The sequence below is a fragment of the Somniosus microcephalus genome, chromosome 21 (genome assembly GCF_052327205.1).
Source record: "Somniosus microcephalus isolate GS21.2 chromosome 21, FLI_Smic_1.0, whole genome shotgun sequence".
Taxonomy (NCBI): Eukaryota; Metazoa; Chordata; class Chondrichthyes; order Squaliformes; family Somniosidae; genus Somniosus; species Somniosus microcephalus.
Window position 1 is genome coordinate 36,527,438 of NC_141007.1, and position 22,153 is coordinate 36,549,590.

Here is a 22,153-nt window from a genome sequence, read left to right on the forward strand (position 1 = left end):
TTCTCTACCACAGAAGGCAGTGGAGGCCAATTCATTAAATATATTCAAGAAGGAGTTAGATATATTTCCTAAGGCTAAAGGAATCAAGGGATATGGGGAGAAAGCAGAGACAGGGTACTGAGTTTGGATGATCAGCCATGATCTCATTAAATGGCGGAACAGGCTCGAGGGGCCTAATGGCCTACTCCTGCTCCTATCTTCTATGTTTCTATGAATGATGGGGATGTGGTGAGCAACGGGGATCTGGGGTTTAATTTATTGGAACTGCAGTCTGATGAGGTGGTCACAAACCGCCCTTCCAGAAGGCCAATTGAGTGGCTGCCTCCTCCCTCGCTCCTGTTCCACCTCCTCTTCGTCCTCGTCCTGCGAGCCGTGGGGCTGCCCTGATCAGAGGCTCGAGGTCTGGTTGCAGGAGCTGGCAGAGTTCAGTGACCACATCCTTGCTGAAGCGCAGCCTTCTAATGCACTGCTCCTCCCTTAACTGGAGGTAGGAGAAATGCTCTCGGAATACCCTTGAAGGGTAAGTCCTCCTGTTGAGAGACTTGATGGCCCTCCTCCTCCTCTGGCCACATTTTGCAATCTTTCTTGCTGCCTCCGCTCCCTCTGCAGTAGATCCTGGAGGGCGAGGTCGACTGCCAGTACAGCCCCCATTAATGTAACGATGTGTAGCAATTTGAAATTTTGTCAGAATAACTAACAAACTTTTAGTAGCCACAACACTCCTGATACTAAAGAACCTTTAAATGACTGAATTAAACTCTTGCACAGTCACAAACTGACACGGAAGCAGTGAAACACCACTAACCTGACAGCTGTGACTGATTCCTTTAAATAGTGCCCCTGAAGCCGCCATCCGCCTGATTCACGCCTCCTCTTCCTGTTGTTGTCGAGGCGAGGTGTTAAGGCAGCGAGCGATAATCAATTTGGCAGATCGGGTGCTCAGTGAGCATTGCACACTCACTGACGTCACGATCTGCCTGGCACTAAAGCCCCAGGTGCTAACTGTTAGTGGCGGTGCTAAGGGGTGACTGGATTTGGCGTGTAGCGCTGGATTCGCCTCGCCTCGGTGCTACTTCATTAGCGCACCCGCCAGGCGCTAGTGGGAGGTGCTAAGCAACTGAATTTCTCCCCCTGTGTGTCTCTTTTTTTGCCTTTAGTAGTATTCTTCAGCATCATTGGTTCACATTAAGCATTAAGAACTGTGACATTAACACTACAGATTAGCGAAGAAATAATTCTAAGTCCATGGCCAGTGGGTGTTATATAGGAATGCTGCCTGAGCTATCTGGGGCAGGATACTTAGTTTAAGGTTGAAGACCAATAGATACCATTTCAAACATTGCCCTACTGTTAATGAACTGCACTATAACATATTGAGGTTGCATTTTTGGGAGGAATCAGCCAGTTCTCAGTGACTGAGATGGTGCGTGTGATTGCTGTACAAGGCTGGCAAAGTACAATGACTAACCCACATGGCATGCCATGACATGGGAACAGCGTGTTCTTCTTGGAACATAGCCACGATGGTGCAAACCTTTCATAGATACATAGATACATAGAAGATAGGAGCAGGAGTAGGCCATTCGGCCCTTCGTGCCTGCTCCGCCATTCAATGAGATCATGGCTGATCCTTTAATTCAGTATCCCGTCCCCGCCTTCTCTCCGTAACCCTTAACCCCTTTTGCCCGTAGAAATATATCTAATTCCCTCTTAAATATATTTAATGAGCTGGCGTACACTGCCCTCTGTGGCAATGAGTTCCACAGGTTCACCACTCTCTGAGTGAAGAAATTCCCCCTCATCTCTGTCCTAAATGGTTTAGCCCTTATCCTTAAATTATGTCCTCTAGTTCTGTTCTCACCCGCCAAGGGAAACATTCCTTCTGCATCCAGTCTGTCTAGACCTGTCAGAATTTTATACACTTCTATGAGGTCCCCTCTCAATCTTCTAAACTCCAGTGTGTACATCCCTAAACTACATAGTCTCTCCTCATAGGTCATTCCCGCCATTCCTGGTATCAGCCTGGTGAATCGCCGCTGCACCCCCTCCATGGCAAGAACATCCTTCCTCAGATGAGGCGACCAAAACTGTACACAGTACTCGAGGTGTGGTCTCACCAGTGCCCTGTACAGCTGCAGCAAGGTATCCCTGTTCCTGTATTCTAACCCTTTTGCTATGAAGGCCAGCATACCGTTTGCCTTCTTGACCGCCTGTTGCACCTGCATGCTCGCCTTCAGTGACTGGTGTACAAGAACACCCAGGTCTCTCTGTACTTCCCCCTCTTCCAATCTATTGCCATTTAAATAATAATTTGCCCTCCCGTTCCTGCACCCAAGGTGGATAACTTCGCACTTGTCCACATTATAGTGCATCTGCCATTTATCCGCCCAATCGCCCAGTCTGTCCAAATCGCTCTGGAGCTTCCTGGTCTCTTCCTCTGAGCCCACCCCCCCTCCTAGTTTAGTGTCGTCTGCAAATTTGGAAATGCTGCATCCGACTCCCTGATCCAGGTCATTAATGTAAATTGTGAACAGCTGGGGGCCCAGGACAGATCCCTGTGGTACCCCACTTGTTACTGCCTGCCATTCAGAAAATGAGCCGTTTATTCCAACTCTCTGTTTTCTATCTGACAGCCAGTTCCCTATCCACGCCAATACTTTCCCCTTTATCCCATGAGCCTCAATTTTCCATGCTAATCTTTTATGTGGGACCTTATCGAAGGCCTTTTGGAAGTCCAGGTACACCACATCTACTGGCTCTCCCCCATCTATTCTACCAGTTACTCCCTCAAAAAATTCCAATAGATTAGTCAAGCACGATTTACCCTTTGTAAATCCATGTTGACTCTGTCCTATCCTGTCCCCATTTGCTAAGTGCTCCGCTATTTCATCCTTAATGATGGACTCCAGCATTTTGCCCACAACTGATGTAAGGCTTACAGGTCTGTAATTACCTGCTTTTTCCCTACCCCCCTTTTTGAATAGTGGGGTAACGTTAGCTACCCTCCAATCCATGGGCACTGTTCCCGAGTCTAATGAATTCTGAAAAATCATCCTTAGTGCATCCGCTATCTCTAGGGCCACCTCCTTCAGTACCCTAGGATGCATGTTATCAGGCCCTGGGGATTTGTCCACCTTCAATCCCTTTAGCTTCCTTAACACCATATCCTTAGAGATATTGATTTGCGTCAGTTCCTCCTTTGCCAATGTCCCTATTTTTCCCGATATCCCAGGGAGGTTTTTTGTGTCTTCCTTCGTAAAGACTGACCCAAAGTATGCATTTAGTTGATCTGCCATTTCCTTATTTCCCATTATATATTCCCCCGTATCTGACTTTCAATGTTAAAGCTGGCACGGTGGAGATGGTGGGTGCAGTGGTACGGTATGCTTGTGTTCCATCGAACTGTACCAGAGAGTCTTAGAATGAAGCCTTGTCCAAACATGCCATCTAGGGAGCATTTAATCTCTCTCCTGGGTGAGGACTAACAATGGCAAAGGCTTTCCACGGTTGAGGTGGAAGAGAAGAAAATTCAAATAGGATAAGTTGGCATAGGCAATGCTCCACCACTCTAAGCAACCTGCTGCGGTATTGGCAGAAGGCGGGTAGCAGGTGTTTGGCCACCTTCTTGGCAGGGAATGATACATTGATCAAGTTAACAAAAATAAACCTTAAAAATGGTAGTTTGTATATTGAAGCCCACTTTCAAATGCAGGGTTGAAATACAGCCTGATGTCTAGAACTGGAAGGGACAGAACCTTTTATTTCAGTTACAGGTTTTCGAATTGAACAGTGAACATTGAGAAAAGAAATACAGGAATGAGAAAGCCACGGTTGCACGGGGATTTATTGCAAGTCTGCAGCACAGTGAGCCAAAGTCACTTCGGTCAACTCCGATGCACTAGATCAGAGTCAAGCTCAGTTAAAATGCTGAAAGAACATGGGAACTGGAAATCCTGCCAACAAAGGGGGTTTGTCCGTGAAGTGACAGATCGATGTGATCCAGAATCAGATGTGTGCTTTAAAAACTCTCTTGTGAAGCGATCTCACCTTTTGTATATATTCCTCCCTTGTGCAACATCACTTCTGATGTTGTTTCCTAGACCATTTGATGCATCAGTTTCCAAAGGTTTAACCTTATTTTACAATGAACTTCAACCCCTTAATCAAAATTACGAGGAACAAATATAATTTCACAGCAAAAATAAATGGCAAAATAACTGAAACCTATTCATGGAACACTAAAAGATCTGTGAAACCCATTCAGCAGTGGTACAAACCTCACACAGTAAAAAAAACCCTCTAGGGTATATGTTAAATGGTAATATTATTTTCAAGGGCACTTAGCATCTTAGTCATACACTTGGCAGATTAAATCATTTATTTCCTTATTGTTTTGTCTGAAAGTTCCTTTGTGCTTGATGCACAATTAATTTTTTTTTCCTGTGTAAATTACACTACAGTGAACGGAAAACCTTTAGAAATACGTCATTCGACTAGGGATGGCGATTCATTTCTAAACTTCCAAACCCCCCAAAGCTTTTATGATTTGTAAATTAAATCTATTCGTAAGATCATAGCATTTAGCTGCGCTTGCACTGCTTGCTTGGCTTCTGGCTTTGATAATACGAAAACCCAGAGCCCTTCTGTGTTAAACTAGACCACAGCCCTTACAGTTTGTGAAGTTTCTCAATGAGAATTTATCCTGGGTCTCACTTAAGAGTATACGGTCGAATTAACTGGATCATCAGATAGATATCAGAATGTCATTTTACCGAATAGTTCATTTATTTACTTCCATTTTGCTCGGTTATTTCTATTAGCCTGGAAAGTACTGCAAGTGATTTTATCATTCTTAACATGCTCTTATTGAATTCCTATCTTCATTGTCTTCAACGATGTGTTAATCTAATGATTAATGCCTCTGTTAAAATAGCAGAGAGAGGAGTTTGCAATGAATGTGTTAAGCTTTCACATGGTAACAGTACTCCCCTTTAATTTCCAGGTTATTATATGTAAATCTGATAATAAGGATCACTGTTGTCAAGCTTGACCTGAATATAACTGCACTGAACAGCACAGATATAGGATAGCATTTTAAATCTAAGGGTAGAAATTCCAATTAGCAAAATTCATTTATGAACGCAGCGAGCTTGTACTAGGTTGCAGCATGTGCTATATTTATTATGGCATTTATCTCTTTAAAATACAGGGAATTTTTACCTTGTGTTGCAGTAAATGCGGAACCTACGATTTGGCAGGTTTGATACTCGCACATACATGATAAGTTGTTTTCGGACGCAAGTTACAGACCCCTTACTCCCTTCTCTCAGTATGGTGATCTCCCCTATAATCAGTGCCCTACATGCCAATACATCCACCAGTTGGTATAAGCTAATGGAAAGTCTCAGAGATTGTTCTGGACCCGAAGGAATCACTGAGAGGATCCCAGGGCGGCAATGGGGTTATTCGATATCTTTGCCATTAGATTTCTATATATTTTTTCTATTTGTTGACTTACTAGCATGTATTTTTCTGTTGTTGTATACAACCATGTTGTAGCACACCACCAAGAAGGACTAGGGCATCAGGTGCATGAGAACACCATCACCTCCAGGTTCCTCTCCAAGTCCCACACCATCCCGACACGGACATATATCGCTGTTCCTTCATCGTCGCCGAATCAAAATCCTGGAACTCCCTCCCTAACAGCACTGTGGGAGGGAGTACCTTCACCACACGGACTGCAGCGGTTCAAGAAGAAGGCTCACACCACCTTCTCAAGGCCAACTAGGGATGGGAGATAAATACTGGCCTTGCCAGCGATACCCACACCCCGAGAATGAATTAAAAAATAAATTTCTGCTGTGATAGAGCTGTTTTGCTTTGGATAGCTGACACTGCCTTTTGGAAATTGGAATTGGAGTAATTGCAGACGAATCCTCCAGTTAGAGGAGTTTGTAATGGGTGAATTATAGATGTTAGCCAGCAAAGTCATTAGTTGCCGATTTGCATAGGCCGCAGTCCTGGCAGTCATGGTGGGTTGTGCCCGACATTGCCCTCTAGCGCTGACCTCACCAGAGTATGTGGGGTCAGTGGGAAGGCACCATGGGCCAGACAAGCACCTGTGAGACTGCATGCACATCTTAAACAGCCACAGGCTGGAAACTCTGGCACGTGCTGCTGACCAGGGAGGCATGCCCATTTCCCCTCTCCGGTGAAATGATTCTTCTGCCTCTTTGTAAGGGGGCTGATTATAAAAGATTTTTTAAACAATATATCAGTTCTTCAGTTGTCGAGGCTGTTTTCCTCACCTGGATCCTCCTTCCCCCTCCCCTGGTGGGCCCTCTTGTGCCATTCTGGATATGGCCTCCAATCTCATGCCTGGTCCTACAGACGTATTAGAGCCACCTGGTGGACTACTAATATATATAATACTAGCTGGGGTGAGCCCGGCGTTGCCGAGGCTTTTTCGAGGGCATGTTGTTGTTGGAAGAGAGAGAGAGAGCGACTGGGGGGGTGGGGGGGCGGCAGAGAGAGACTGGGGGGGGGGAACAGAGAGAGACTGGGGGGGAGGGGAACAGAGAGAGACTGGGGGGGGAACAGAGAGAGACTGGGGGGGGGAACAGAGAGAGACTGGGGGGGGGAACAGAGAGAGACTGGGGGGAGGGGGGAACAGAGAGAGACGGGGGGGGAACAGAGAGAGACTGGGGGGGGAACAGAGAAGCTCTCCCCCCCCGCGATTTCCCGAGGCTCTCCCCCCCCCCGCGATTTCCCGAGGCTCTCCCCACCCCCCCCCGCGATTTCCCGAGGCTCTCCCCCCCGCGATTTCCCGAGGCTCTCCCCCCTCCCCGCGATTTCCCGAGGCTCTCCCCCCCCGCGATTTCCCGAGGCTCTCCCCCCCGCGATTTCCCGAGGCTCTCCCCCCCCCCGCGATTTCCCGAGGCTCTCCCCCCCCCCCCGCGATTTCCCGAGGCTCTCCCCCCCCGCGATTTCCCGAGGCTCTCCCCCCCCACGATTTCCCGAGGCTCGCCGCCCCCGCGATCTCCCGAGGCTGTGTGCTGGCGTCACGGGGGCTGTGCGCATGCGTGCCGGCGTCAAGGCGGCTGCGCAACTGGCGGCCTCTTCATTTTTTTTAAACTCATGCGTGCTGGCGTCACAGGGTGGCGGGCCATGCGCATGCGTGGTTTCAAGACCGCCGGCGTGCCCTGTTGCCGGGGTAACGGGGGCCGTGCGAATGCATGCCGTCGTCAAGGCGGCCGCGCAACTGGCGGCCTCTTCTTTTTTTTTTAAACTCATCTTTCGCCGAGTAAGAGGAGATTAAATAAATAGAGAGCAGCAAAAGAGGAGGAGGGAGTAGGTGTCGCTCGGTAGGCCCATGCAAGAAGGACGGTAGATGTGAATAGGAGGCAGGGCTCGGCTGCCGGTTAACTAAGTGGCCCCTCGGGTCGGACGCAGGCCTGGTCTCGAACGAGGAGCCAACTGCCCCACCCACCGCGTGCGCATTTGCTAAACACAATTTAAAACACAAATAAATTGTTATTTAATTCCCTAACACATCATTAAAATATTTACCTTAGTTCCCTAACACACAAAGTGTGGGGGAAAAAATCGTGAAAAATCAAGATGGCGGCCACTCACCTCGGTTCAGAAGGATAAGGCCCGCCCACACACGCACTGATTGGTCGACCGGTCAGGTCACCGAAGCGTAGGATTGGTCAATCGTCGAGTCACTCGACACTCAACTGTAGGATGGCACGCGCCAGGAACCCGCCGTCCGATTGGTCGACCTCGACGTCACACGGTCGCTAATGAGATGCTAATGAGCGGAACGCTGAACGTTTTTCGGATACCGCGGGCGGGATTTTTGTCCGGCTGAAAGATAAATAGACCTATGACCGGTCCGGAATCGCAAGCTTTCTTTTGAGGTGACGCGCGCGTCGGTACGCTCTGTAACTTTCAAACGTATAGAACACGGATGGACAGACAGACAGACAGACATCGGGACAGACAGACAGAAGAGCCGCTTTATATATATAGATTAAAGCCATGTGCAATACAGTTCTTACTGGAAGCCATGTTGTGCTGTTGTATATATATGCTGTGTCTCAAGATATCACAGAATTGGCGATGAGGATACGATTGCGGATTCCTTAGCTGAAATTTTTGTTGGAGGATAATCCTGCCAACAGACAAAAGGACTGTTAGAGGTTCTTCGTTTTTCAGAAAAACTTAAAAATCCGAGGTAAATTTCGAGCACATGTGGCTTAACTGTCAACATTGCCAGAGGCCAGATGGCCGCGCCTATGGGAATACAGGAAACTTTGCGATATCTGGCACCGACGGGACCGGCGTGATGCCGATCTATGAAAACTTCCGGACAGACCAGCACTAATGTTGAAGGATACGGAGGTTTTCACCTCCGTATCTGACAACAAACACTGTTGCTTAGCAACAGCTTGTAAACAGTCGGCCCGTACCTTGGAAGCGTCTCTGTAGCTTAGCAACAGCTTCAGAGAGGCTTTCCAGAGACTGACTGTTTAAAAAACTGCTAGGAGAAGAAAAAAAAAGAAAAAAAACCTAACAAAACGGCTGCTGATTTCTGCCGTTAGATCGAGGTTTCCGGACATACAACCTCCGGATAAACCAAAGTTTCCTGTAATAGGGCACTTGGGAGAGTTCCATCATGATCGAGAGACTATCGGAGCATATGTGGAGCGGCTAGAAATGTTTTTCACTGCGAATAGTATTGGCGAAGTCCCCGATGATATAAACCATAACCGGGCGGTTTTAGAAATGAAACGGTTTTTTTTTGACTGAAGCAGGCCCCGAGGTGTATGAAACCCTGAAAAATTTGCTTGTTCCTGCCAAGCTGAAGGTCATGCCACTGAAGGAGATACTAACCAAGTTAGAACAGCACTACAGTCCTGAGCCCCTAGAAATTGCTGAAAGTTATCGTTTTGGAACAGGCGATCAATTAAATGACGAGGGTATCAGTGAGTACATTGTAGCTTTAAACTGTCATTTCAGAAACTTTCAGGACGGAGCTTTGCGTGACCGCTTTTTTGGGGTGTTGAAAAAGTATCAGAAGTAAATTGTTGACAACTCCTAACTTGACTTTTGACTTAGCTTGTCAGACAGCTATTTCGATGGATATGGCCAACCGATACTCCCAAGAGTTCTGCCCCATTTCCAATCATCAGACAACTGAGGTGAGTCGGCTGCAGGCTAAATGTAAAAGGCAGTTGGGCCCCAAGGCCTCAGCAACTGGCCAAGGTACAATGCATTGAAATCGTGCTGTCGGTGCCTGGGACAACACATCGCTCAAAGCTGTCCATATGTGAAGGCAGAGTGTTTCTACTGCAAGAAAACTGGGCATCTTGCGAAGGTGTGCTGACAGAAGAGTAAACTGACTGGCAATGCTAGAAGTAGAAATCGCCAGGCACGACAGAGAAGCAGCAGGACGAGGAGTTTTTGGAGATTCACATCATCAGGAGCACGAAGGTATCTAACAGCAATTCGCGAGGAATCGTCATCCAAGTAGATGTCGCAGGAACCAGGATCCCCATGGAAACCGACACTGGTGCATCCGTGAGCGTAGTACCAGAATCACTATATCGCGACAAGTTGCATGATTATCGACTAGAGAAATCGAAGGTAGAACTGCGAGGCTACTTGGGAGAGCAAATCCCTGTAGTAGGAAGTGTTACCATACCAGTGAAATACAAGGATCAGTGTCAGAGCTTGCCTCTCATAGTAGTGGCAGGAGACAAGCCTGCCTTGATGGGTAAAAATTGGTTGGAAACATTGAAGCTGGATGGGAATAAGATTTTTTGTGTGGAAGCGAAATTTGCATCGAAAGATGATGTCATCAAGCAGTATCCGAAGATGTTCAGTGAAACGGGCAGTCCGATCCAAGACTCCAAGACAAGTGTCAGAGATCAGAAGGACGCAAGACCAATTTACTGCAAGCCACATCCCGTACCCTACGCACTCGAGGAGAAAGTTGAGCAAGAACTCAAAAGACTAGAAACGGAGAACATTATCTCTAAGGTAGATCTGAGTAATTGGGCTACACCCATTGTTGTATCTAAATCAGATGGTAAGGTATGGTTGTAAGGTAACCGTAAACCAGGTTCTAGAGTGTAATCTACCCAATATGTTGCCAAATGTGGAAGATTTGTTCACAACACTGACAGGTGGCCAGATCTTTTCGAAGTTAGATCTAACAAATGCCTACCTACAACTTGAGTTAGATGAAGAGTCCAAGTCATGCTTGACTATAAATACTCACCGAGGCCTATATCAGTTCAATAGACTACCATTTGGAGTGTCTTCTGCCCCTAACACATTCCATAAATCAAATTTTGCAATGGATTGAAGGGGTTGTGTGTTATTTGGATGACATACTCATTTCAGCACCAAACAGGCAAATCCATGATGAGGTGTTGAATGAAGTGCTCAAATGTCTAGAGAAGCACAGAGTATGAGTGACAGCTCACAAGTGTCAGTTGTTTCAAAACTCAGTGGAGTACTTGGGGCACAGAGTAGACAAAGATGGTTTACATCCAACCAAGGGAAAGCTGGATGCAATCAGAAATGAACCCACTCCCAAGAATGTCTCTGAACTTCGATCATTTTTGGGTCTTTTGAATTATTACAGAAAGTTCCTCGCAAACTTGGCTACATTGTTACATTCACTGAATGGGCTGTTGAGGAAACAGGTCTCTTGGAATTGGTCAAAATAATGCGACAGAGTATTCAATGAGTGTAAAAGCCAGTTAGTAGAGAGTACCATGTTAGTTCACGATGATGTATCTAAGGAGATCGAACTAGCGTGTGACGCCTCTCCATACAGAGTTGGGGCAGTGATCTCTCATGTACTAGATAGTGGGGAGGAGAGACCAATTGCTTTTGCTTCACGCACTCTCAGTGCCAGTGAGCGGAATTATGCGCAGATCGAAAGGGAAGCTTTGTCATTGATTTTTGGGGTCAAGAAGTTTCATAAATACTTGTTTGGTCATAAGTTTACCATAGTTACTGACCATAAGCCCCTGACAGCAATCCTCCATCCAAAGTCCCCAGTTCCAACCTTAGCTGCAGCCCGAATGCAGAGATGGGCTTTGATTTTGTCAGCGTATTGTAACGGCTGCAGCGGCACTTCCCTCTGCTCGCCGCCTGAGGGCGGTTTTTGAGGCCTCGGTGCACTGCTGCCGTGCCTTTGGGCCCCTCTCCTCACCTGTTTCTCGAGTAATTAGGCTAGTTAATAAAGTTGTTCAGTTTTGTCCTCTTTTTATAAACCCAAAAATAAACCCTTAAACAAATAAACCCTTTAAATAACCCGATTAATCAAATTAAAATTTGGCCTCTTAAATCGATTACGCACTCCAGTCCCCGCGGCGCCCACCGGTCACGAAAGAGCTCGAGCTCGCCGGCGGACACCGCGTGCTCCATCTCCAGGGCCACCCGGCCGCGAACATGGCCGCGGAAGAGAGGGAGGCAATCCGGCCGGACGACCCCCTCGGCCGCCCGCTGCCTGGACCAATTAATGGCTTTCTTGGCCAGGCCCAGGAGCAGGCCCACGAGGAGGTCCTCCGACCTGCCCGCTCCCCTCCGCACCGGGTGACCGTAGATCAAGAGCGTGGGACTGAAGTGCAACCAAAATTTGAGGAGCAGCCCCTTCAAATAGTGAAAGAGGGGCTGCAACCTCCCACACTCGACATAAACATGGAACACGGACTCCTCCAGACCGCAGAACAAACAGGCGGCCCGGGAGTCCGTGAACCTACTTAAAAACCTATTGCACGGGACTGCTCTGTGCAACACCCTCCAGGCCAAGTCCCCAATAGAACAAGGGAAGACTCCCGCATAGAGAGCCCCCCATTGGGGACCTCCGCCTCCGCCGGAAGGTAAAACGGCACGCCACGGCGTGTCCGGACGGCAGGCGAAGATGGCAAAGTGGAAGGTGTGCAAGAGCAGCCCGTACAGGAAACCCCTCCGCGCAGAATGGAAAGGCACGGAGGGCATCTCCCCGAGACGGCTCAAGTTGTGAGGCACCAAACCCCTAGGGGAGCTTTGGGGCAGGGCGCCGATAAGGAATTCCGTCCGAACGGGAGTAAGCCCGGGCGGGATCGCCCCACGCGCTTGAGCCGCCTCGATACACCTCGTGGCGCCGGGGCGCAACCTCGCCTTCACCGCCTCGATGGCATCGACCGCGAGCCGGACGTTGCCCCACGACATACGCCGCGCCAACTCCTCCGGCGCCATCCAGCCCGCTCCTCCGCCATCGAGTAGGTCCCCGACTCTAGTCACCCTGCCAGGCACAGCCCTCCGCTCCGCCAGCCGCCCGAACTCACGGACGCGGAGGTGCGGATTCCTGAACAGCGGCTCTCGAAGGACAGCCGCCATTCCTGACGGGGGAGAGCTCCGCCTGGAGGCGACGGAGTTCCAAACCCATAGCAGTTCCTGGTAAAAGACAGGCAGCTCCTGCAGGCTGGCATGCCTGCCGCCCACTTCCAGAAACAGGAGCTGCATGTCGTAATTGAGGCCGTGCAGCTGGCGGATGAAATACGTCGCCAGCGCACACCATCTGGGAGGATTCTCGACGTACAGGTATCTCTGCAGCATCTGAAGACGGAAAGTCGCAGCCTGGGTGCGAAGGCACACCAGCGCCTGACCGCCCTCCCTAAGCGGGAGACTCAGAACCGCGGCAGCGACCCAGTGTATCCTGTTGTTCCAGAAGAAGTCGACGAGCTTCTTCTGTATCTTGGCGACAAACGCAGGGGGGGGGATCAGAGTAACCAACCGGTACCACAACATGGCGGCCACCAGCTGGTTTATGACCAACGCCCGACCCCTGTAGGACAACACTCGGAGCAATCCTGTCCAGCGTCCTAAGCGAGCGGTGACTTTGGCCTCCAGCTCGTGCCAGTTCGCCGGCCAGGCGTCCTCGGCCGGGCTGAGGTAGACTCCCAAGTAGAGGAGGTGCGTCGTACTCCAGGCGAAGGGCCTGAACTCCTCCGGCAGAGAGTCCACCTGCCACTGACCCACCAGGAGTCCAGAACATTTCCCCCAGTTGATCCTGGCGGAGGATGCGTCCGAGTAAATCTGCTGGCATTCCCGCATCCTCCGCAAGTCAACGGGATCCGTGACCATGAGGAGCACGTCATCGGCGTAAGCCGAGAGGACCACCTCCACGCCCGGCCCTTGCAGAGCCAATCCCGCCAACCTCTTCCGCAAGAGGCGCAGGAAAGGCTCCACGCAAATGGCATATAACTGGCCGGACATGGGGCATCCCTGACGCACCCCCCTCCCGAAGCGAAGGGGCGCCGTCAAGGACCCGTTAACTTTAATCAGACACTCCGCGGCAGCGTACAGAAGTCGGATCCGGGCGACGAAATGCGTCCCGAACCCGAATGCGCGCAGAGTCCCGAAAAGATACTCGTGATCCAGCCTGTCGAACGCCTTCTCCTGATCCAGGGAAAGGAAGGCGACCGACAGACCAGCCCTCTGGGAATGGTGGACCAGGTCCCGGACCAGATGGATGTTATCGTGAATGGTCCGGCCCGGGACCGTGTAGGACTGGTCGGGATGGATCATGTGGGCCAGCACGGTGCCAAGGCGAACGGACATGGCCCTGGCAAAAATTTTGTAATCCGTGCTGAGGAGGGAGACCGGGCGCCAGTTCTTAAGGAGGCAGAGATCACCCCTCTTAGGCAGCAGGGCGATCACCGCCCTGCGCCACGAGAGGGGCATCTCCCCGGTCGCCAAACATTCCCCCAGGACCCGCACGTAGTCGCCCCCCAGGACGCCCCAGAACGCCCTGTGGAACTCCACGGTCAGCCCGTCCAGCCCCGGGGACTTCCCCCTAGAGAGCTGGCGGAGGGCGCCGGACAGCTCCTCCAAACTCAGAGGAGCGTCCAATTTTTCGGCGCCCTCCAGGCCGACCTTCGGCAGGTCCTCCCACAAAACTCTGCGCGCGTCCTCGCTGGACGGATCCGGAGAGAACAGAGCCCCGTAATAGGTGCGGGTCTCCGCGCGGATTCCCTCCGGATCCGAGACCGGAGATCCGTCGTCGGCCAGCAGCTCCAAAAGCTGCTTACGGACCCCCCGTCTTTTTTCCAGCGAGTAGAAGAAGGGGGAGCCGCGGTCCAGGTCCCGCAGGAACTGGATCCGCGACCTCACGTACGCGCCTCAGGACCCGACGAGCTGCAGGTCCTTCAGCGCGCCCTTCTTCTCTTCGTACGCCAGCCGCAGGGCCGGGTCCTCGGCGACTTGACCGAGACGGGACTCCAGGTCGAGCACCTCCTTCTCCAACTGCCCGACCCGGGCCTCCCGCCTCTTGGTCGACCCCTTCGCGTACTCCTGACAGAAGAGACGGATGTGAGCCTTGCCCACATCCCACCATAGCCTCAAGGAGGGGAAGCCCCCCTGCTTCCTTCTCCAGCCGGCCCAGAACCGACCGAACGAATCCCGGAACCGCGCGTCCTCCAGCAGCAGGTTGTTAAAGTGCCAGTACGCGGACCCCCCCCCCGGCGCGCAGCGGCACGAGCTCCGCCCACACCAGGTGGTGGTCCGTGCACGGCACCGGCCGCACGGAAGCCGTCGGAACGCAGGAGACGTATGCCCGGGAAATGTAGAGGCGGTCGATCCTGGACGCTCCTCCCCCAGACCTCACAAAAGTGAAGGCGCTGGAGTCGGGATGGAGATTACGCCAGACGTCCACCAAGTCGAGGGACCCGACCAGGTCCCTCAACTTCCCCATCACCGCCGGGCACGGCTGGGCACCCGTGCGGTCCCTCGCCTCGAGGGTACAATTAAAATCCCCCCCGAGGATGACGCACTCGCCCGCGTCGATGGAGCCCAAAAGAGTGGACACTTCTTCAAAGAAGCGCGCTTGCTGCGCACCAGCCTGAGGGGCGTACACGTTCACTAGATGGAACGGCACGCCCCCCAGGCGAACAGTGACCTGGAGCAAGCGGCCCGGCACGAGCTCCTTGACCCCCAAGATCTCCGGCTGAAAATGCGGGGCCAACAAGATAGCCACCCCACTGGAAACACTGGAGAGGTGACTCATGTTGACCCCTCCTTGCCACTCCAGGAGCCACGTGGCCTCGTCTCCCGGAACGGTGTGGGTTTCTTGCAGGAAGCACACCGCATACTTCCCGTCCCGAAGGACCGAAAAGTTATTAAACCTGCGGCTAGCTTCCCTGCTGCCGTTGACGTTGAGGCTGGCTATGGTTATCTTCATTTCAGAAGCACAACCAACCCCTACTTATGACTAACGGGGTAAGGAAGGGCGGCCGCTAGTCGACCGCCACTTCCTCAGCAGCCCAGTGAGAAACAGCCGGAACCGACGCAGCTCGAGCGGGTCCGCGCCCGCGTCCTCGCCCATAGTCCTGTAGGCGACGCGGGCCGACCCGATGAGCAGCGCCAGCTCCGACCATCTGTCGAGGGCCCGCCGGGTGGTGCGGCGACCCTGGCACGTGGCCACAAAGTCCCGGAGGTCCCTGACGGGAATGAGATCGAGGGGGGTCCCGGCGAGGGGCGCGAGGTCATCCATCGCCTCCTCGGCGACGGCATCTAGATCCTCCTCCGCCCCTACCACCGAGTCCCCGTCCTCCTCCGGGGGGTCGCCACCGTCGGCCATACCGTCCGCCACGCAGTGTGCATCGGGCGGCTCGGCCATGACGGCCGGCCCCGCCACCGCCCGGATCCCACCCCCAGGATCGGTAGCGGAGGATTTCTCCCTGGGCTCCTCTAGGGGGGCCGGGCCAGAAGACGGCGGCGGTTCGGAGACCCCCTCCGCCCCAGGCGCCGGAACGACCGGAGAGACCGGAGAATACGAAAACCGGGCCTCCTCCAAGTCGCCCGGCGCCGGAGACACAGACCGAGGGCCCTCCTCTGCGACGCCACCGGCCTCCGACCCAGCAGACGGGGTGAAATTTTTACATACCTCGACTAGGTCGAGCAGCACCTGGGAAAAATCCGGGTCGTTCTGGGCGAGCTCGTCCTCAGACGACTCGCCCGACCCGGTCCCCTGGCCGCCCGACCCGTCGAGGGGCAATGCCACCAGCAGTGGATCTATAACCGCCGCGGGTTGTTCCGCGACCCCCCCCACGGGCAGGGTCTTGTCCCCATCCCCGGGAGGCACGAGCTGGGCAGACGCTTCTGCCTCAGCCTCCCCAGGGACAGGCGACCCCTGCCGTTCGCCGATGGTGTTAGCGGTGGGGTGGGGCGCAGCGCCCGCGGCGGGCGACGACTCCCCCCGACCGGAGGGACCTTCCACCTCCCGGTCCTCCTCCTCGTCCAGGGAGTCGCGCCTTCTTTTGAGCGCGGAGGGGTAAAGGGAGGCCTCCATTTCTTCAGGGGCCTCCCCTGCTCCCCCTGGTGGAGCGAGTTCTTTGGGTCCCCCGGGCCCGAGCCCGGCCGCAGGTTCTGGCGTGACCGCCTCGGCGGTCGCGGCCACAGGCTCGGGCACGAGGTCCCCCCCACCTCCGCACTCCGCGATTATCGCGATTACGCGCTCGGGCGTCAGGGCCTCCAAATTCAGGGGGACGCCCTCCGCGGGGGGACCCACCCTACGGTTTCTGGTCTTGTCCCACGCCTTCTTTCTGACCGGACCTCCCTCCTCCCCCCCGCCGGAGGCCAGGATGGCATCGACCTCCGACGACGACCGCGCCCCGGTAGCATTGGATTGAGCGGGGGCGCGGCTAGACCCGGAAGGAGGAGCGGCGGCGGCGCCAGCCTTGGCCACGCCAGATGACTTGGCGGCCTTGGAGGCGGGGCAGTTTTTGCGCACGTGCCCCACCTCCCTACAGGCGTGGCACCGCACGCCGTCCGACGTCCAGAAGACGCGGTGCGGGGTCCCCCCGTGGAGGACCGTGAAAGCCCCGTCCGTCTCCCCCTCCCGCGCCAGCTGGACAAAAGCCTGGCGCCGGAAGGAGAAGACATGGCGAAGGCTGCTTTCCTGGAGTCCGAGCGGGATCGGGGAAATCCCCGACCTCACCTCCCCGAGTTGACATAGGTGGGGGAGGAGGAGCTCACAGGTGATAAAGGGCGGGACGTTTGATAAAACCACCCTCTGCGCGGTGGCCTCCAGCGGGTCCACCGGCAGGAAAGTCCCGCCCACGGTGAGCCCCTGAGCGATGGCCAGGGCCACCGCCCGCTCGGACTCCAGGAAGAAGACAGCCTTCCCGTACATTTTTGAGGCGGCCACTATGGCCGGAGGGCCGACAACCCCGGCCATAGCCTTCACGCACGCCTCAATAGTCATGTTGGGGTGGGTGTAGCTCTTCACCCCGAGTTTTGTGGTCATTAGGCGGAACGGCGACGGGGCAGCGGCGGAAGCGGGAGCGGCCGCGGCATTCGTCGCCACCGCCGCGTATGTCCTCGCCGGCCCCGCCGCCGCCGCAGATGTAGATGCCATAGTGGGGTGGATTTAAAAGAGCTACACACACCCCAAAAGTCACAGGCCTGAAGGTGTTTAAAGGCCTCAGGGAAGAGTCCTGAGCAGAGGGAGTGTAAATTAACTGGGCAGCCTCTCCCCCTGATGATGTTAATTGGGAGAGGGCCCTTTCCTCCCTCTGCTCAATTGGCAATTAGTAAGTCTAAAAAGAGATGCCTTTTGGAGAGGCAGAGGCAGAGAGGACAAGGAGAGAGAAAGAGGGGGACGGGAAGGAGGGGGGAGCCGAAAAGGCAGGGTCCCCACTCAGGGTGTTGTTCGGTGGGTGGGTGTCGGCAGGGTGCACTCCCCCGATGGTAAACAGCAAAGTCTTAAGATGTTCTTCGGGCAGGGGGAGAAGATGTCTTCACCTGGGTAGGCTGGAAAAAGCCCAGGCTCAGCCCACACCAGGTCTTCTTAATGCAGGGGAACAAGCTTCACCTGGGCAGGCTCCAGCCAACCCAGGCCAGGCTTTCGGCCCGTCTTCTTTCTCCCCCCCCCCCCCCCGCCTAAAATGTAAAGTCTTTGGAGGAGTACACAGAGACACCCACCTGCAGTTAGTCAAGTTGCAGCTCCTCCCCTCCTTCCAAGTGGAGCTGTTTAGTTGTATCCTCTCTCCCTCTCCCAGGCTGGGGGCCAAGTTGGAGGCAGTGATGTAAAGGCCTCTGTGAAAACTGGAAGCTGGCCTCCTCCTCTGCCCTCTCCTCCTCCCTCTCCAGGCACCTCTGTAGATGATGTTGGTTGTAGTGGTGGTGGCCTGGGGTCACTCCCTCCTTCCACACCCAGGCCAAGGCAACCACACTCTCTAAGCAGCAGGAGCAGCTCAAAAGCACAACCTGCTCCTCTCAGAGCTGGAACAGAATGAGGTCAGGCTTCGGTGCACTGCTGCCGTGCCTTTGGGCCCCTCTCCTCACCTGTTTCTCGAGTAATTAGGCTAGTTAATAAAGTTGTTCAGTTTTGTCCTTTTTTTTAAACCCAAACAAAAAAAAAACAAAAACAAAAAAAAAAACCCTTAAACAAATAAACCCTTTAAATAACCCGATTAATCAAATTAAAATTTGGCCTCTTAAATCGATTACGCACTCCAGTCCCCGCGGCGCCCACCGGTCACGAAAGAGCTCGAGCTCGCCGGCGGACACCGCGTGCTCCATCTCCAGGGCCACCCGGCCGCGAACATGGCCGCGGAAGAGAGGGAGGTCAGTTTTGTCCTTTTTTTTTTAAACCCAAAAAAAAAACCCTTAAACAAATAAACCCTTTAAATAAACCCGATTAATCAAATTAAAATTTGGCCTCTTAAATCGATTACGCACTCCAGTCCCTGCGGCGCCCACCGGTCACGAAAGAGCTCGAGCTCGCCGGCGGACACCGCGTGCTCCATCTCCAGGGCCACCCGGCCGCGAACATGGCCGCGGAAGAGAGGGAGGTCAGTTTTGTCCTCTTTTTTTTATAAACCCTTAAACAAATAAACCCTTTAAATGACCTGATTAATCAAATTAAAATTTGGCCTCTTAAATCGATTACGCACTCCAGTCCCCGCGGCGCCCACCGGTCACGAAAGAGCTCGAGCTCGCCGGCGGACACCGCGTGCTCCATCTCCAGGGCCACCCGGCCGCGAACATGGCCGCGGAAGAGAGGGAGGTCAGTTTTGTCCTTGTCTTGTTTCTCTGCCTTCTGGCCTCACCTGTGTGTTGTTAAAGTATTTGTCTCCTCTCTTTTCATTGGACCAAACAAAAGAAACAATTTCACAAATAAGGTGACAAAAACCCAATTACCCTTTTAAATAACCCTCCACCAATCAAATTAAAATTTGGTTGTCCCGATTAACAATGCACTCCAGTCCCCGCGGCGCCCACCAGTCACGAAAGAGCTCGAGCGTGCCGGCGGACACCGCGTGCTCCATCTCTAGGGCCACCCGGGCGCGAACATGGCCACGGAAGAGGGGGAGGCAATCCGGTCGGACGACCCCCTCGCTCGCCCGCTGCCAGGACCAATTGATGGCTTTAGTATTTGTCTCCTGTCTCATTTGAAAAATTATGTCACTTGACCACTCTGGCCTGTATTTAAGCTTCCTGTTTCCTGTCCTCTTTGCTCAGTTCTGGGTTTGCCTGCCTTCAAGTAACAGCTCTTGCTGTGTCTCTGGTGTTCTTGAGCTTCAACTGAATCTCCTTTTGAGTGTTACCATGTCTCTGTGTTTTCGCGTCTCAAGTGAATCTCCTTTCGAGTGTTACCATGGTTCTATGTTCTCGAGTCTCAAGGAAGTATCTTTCGAGTTCTTGGATAGGTTTCCTGCACTTGGGTCCACTACCGAAACCCTAGCAAAATGGCCCCGTGAATGCAGGACTGAGCCAAACATGGACCCAGCAGAAACCAACCAGCCAAGGTTTGAAACTCTCAAGTGAATTTTTGAGCTCTCTTGGGCAACTATTTGGTCTCCTAGGAAGAAGACTCCCCGTTGTGTCTGTGTTTAATTTTTGAGTCTCCTCGGAAGAAGACCCCCTGTGTGTTAAATTTTCGAGTCAACTTTCAAGTTTTCTGGGCCTCCTGTTGTGTTAAACATTCAAGTAAAACTTTCAAGTCTCCTGGGCCTTCATTGTGTTAATATTTCAAGTGAACTTTCAAGTCTATTGGGCCCTCATTGTGTTAAAATTTCGAGTGAACTTTCAAGTTTCCTGGACTTTCATTGTGTTAACTTTCAAGTCAACTTTCAAGTTTCCTGGGCCTTCGTTGTGTTATATTTTCAAGTCAACTCTCAAGCTTCCTGGGCCTCTACTGTGTTAGACCCCCGAGAGTTAGAGAGAAGTGTGAAGTTGAACCAGAAGGTTAGAGTGAAGAACCATCACCATAACTGGTTAAAGTGGTTACCAGGAAGAGTAGTGAAGATATGTGGCCCTCGTACATATTTGGTCAAGATGTTTGATCATGGAAAGGTTAGATTTGTGCACATTGATCATATCTTACCTACAGATGTAGAAGGAGTTGAAAGCCGGGATGATTCAATTTATTCTGATGAGTCAGATAGTCTTGTTACAAGTAGAGTACCAGTAGCAAATCCTACATCAGACGTACCAGAAACAAGTCCAAGACAAAGTCAGAATTTAAGTCTGAGCCCGAGTCAGGCAGACAAACAGTCTGAAAGTGTAACGAGTCCAAATGTAGATCAAGGTCAGCCCTTGGAGGAAAATTCCCCGCAGGCTCAGCCTAGAATGAGCCAAAGTCCTACAACAAGATCTAAAAGTTATGTTCAAGAGAGAAGGTATCATCTTTAAAACAAAACCAGCTGTTAAGTTTAATCTGTAAATATGGAAAATATGTTCATATCTTTTGTTTGTTACAGAATTCTATAGTAGAATTTGGAAACATAAAATGGGTTCCATTTGAGAAATGTGTACCAAGAGTTGTGTATACCATGCAAGTCATGTACAATGATTATTTGCTATGATACACTTCTCCCTCCTTACTGAAGAAGTTAAACAGAGCCACGTGGTGGACTACTGATTTATATAATAATAAAGCCATATGCAGTACAGTTCTTACGTGCGTGCGCGCGTGTGTGTGCGCGTGCGTGTGCGCGCGTGCGTGCGTGCCTGCCTGCCTGCCTGCCTGCCGGAACATAGAAAAATAGGAGCAGGAGTAGGCTATTCGGCCCTTCAAGCCTGCTCCCAACAAAGGCAATGACTTAGCATATCCAGGTCCTGGCCCATTTCCTGGGCGCTCCACTGCATTCTGGTAGAGTTATGACAGGAGTGTGCCAGAAGACCAGTGAAAATTCGGGACCTGATATTGTGTTATGATGACACATGTTTTTGTATGTTACTAGAAATCTATTTTCTTTGAAAAACTGCAGAACTAGAGGTGGGCCTAGAATTTCAGTATAGCCAGTTTTGGGGCGCTAACGTTAGCGGCCGCCCGGAGTTAGCGCCCGCCCCAAAGTTGCGCCCCGTTGCCGGAAATTCAGTGGCTTCGCCCTAAGAGGTTGGTGGAGCGCTAAAAGAGGCATTCCACTACTATCTTTAGGCGCTAAGCCGGCGGTGCAGAGGGATAGCGCAGAGGCGGGGAGCAGTGTGGGTGCGGTCATTTTTTGATTGACAGCAGACCCCGTGGCGCTGACCAGCTCTTAAAGGGGGAAGGGACGATTTGGTCTGCTGCCACGCCCTGCACACTGCAGCTTGGAAAATAGGCCTCAACACTGCTGCTCAGCCCCAGGGAGTCATGGCAATGCCAGAGAAGGCCCGTGAGCGTGCCCTGCGCTTCTCAGAGGGTGATCTGGAAATAATGGTCACAGCTCTGGAGCAGAGGCGCAGGATCTTGTTCCCAGAGAGTGGGAGGAATCCGAACCACCACGATTACACCAGAGCCTGGAAGCAGATCGCCCACAGGGTGACGTTCACCGGCGATGCCCCCAGGACCCACAAACAATGTCGTAAAAAATACAACGACCTGACCAGGATTGTCAGGGTGAGTACCCTTTCCAATCTCCTCCTCATTCTTGCATGTACACCTGACATGATGGGCAAAGGGAGCTGAAAGTCCTAATGGCCAGCCCTCAGCCAGCAGCATTGGGACAGTCATGAGCATCAATTGCCCATTCTGCACTCTACACTCTGGCCAAGCTATTCAACCATGGGAGGCAGTGCACACTACATCAGGGCTACACTCTGGCCAAGCTATTCCACCATGGGAGGCAGTGCACACTACATCAGGGCTACACTCTGG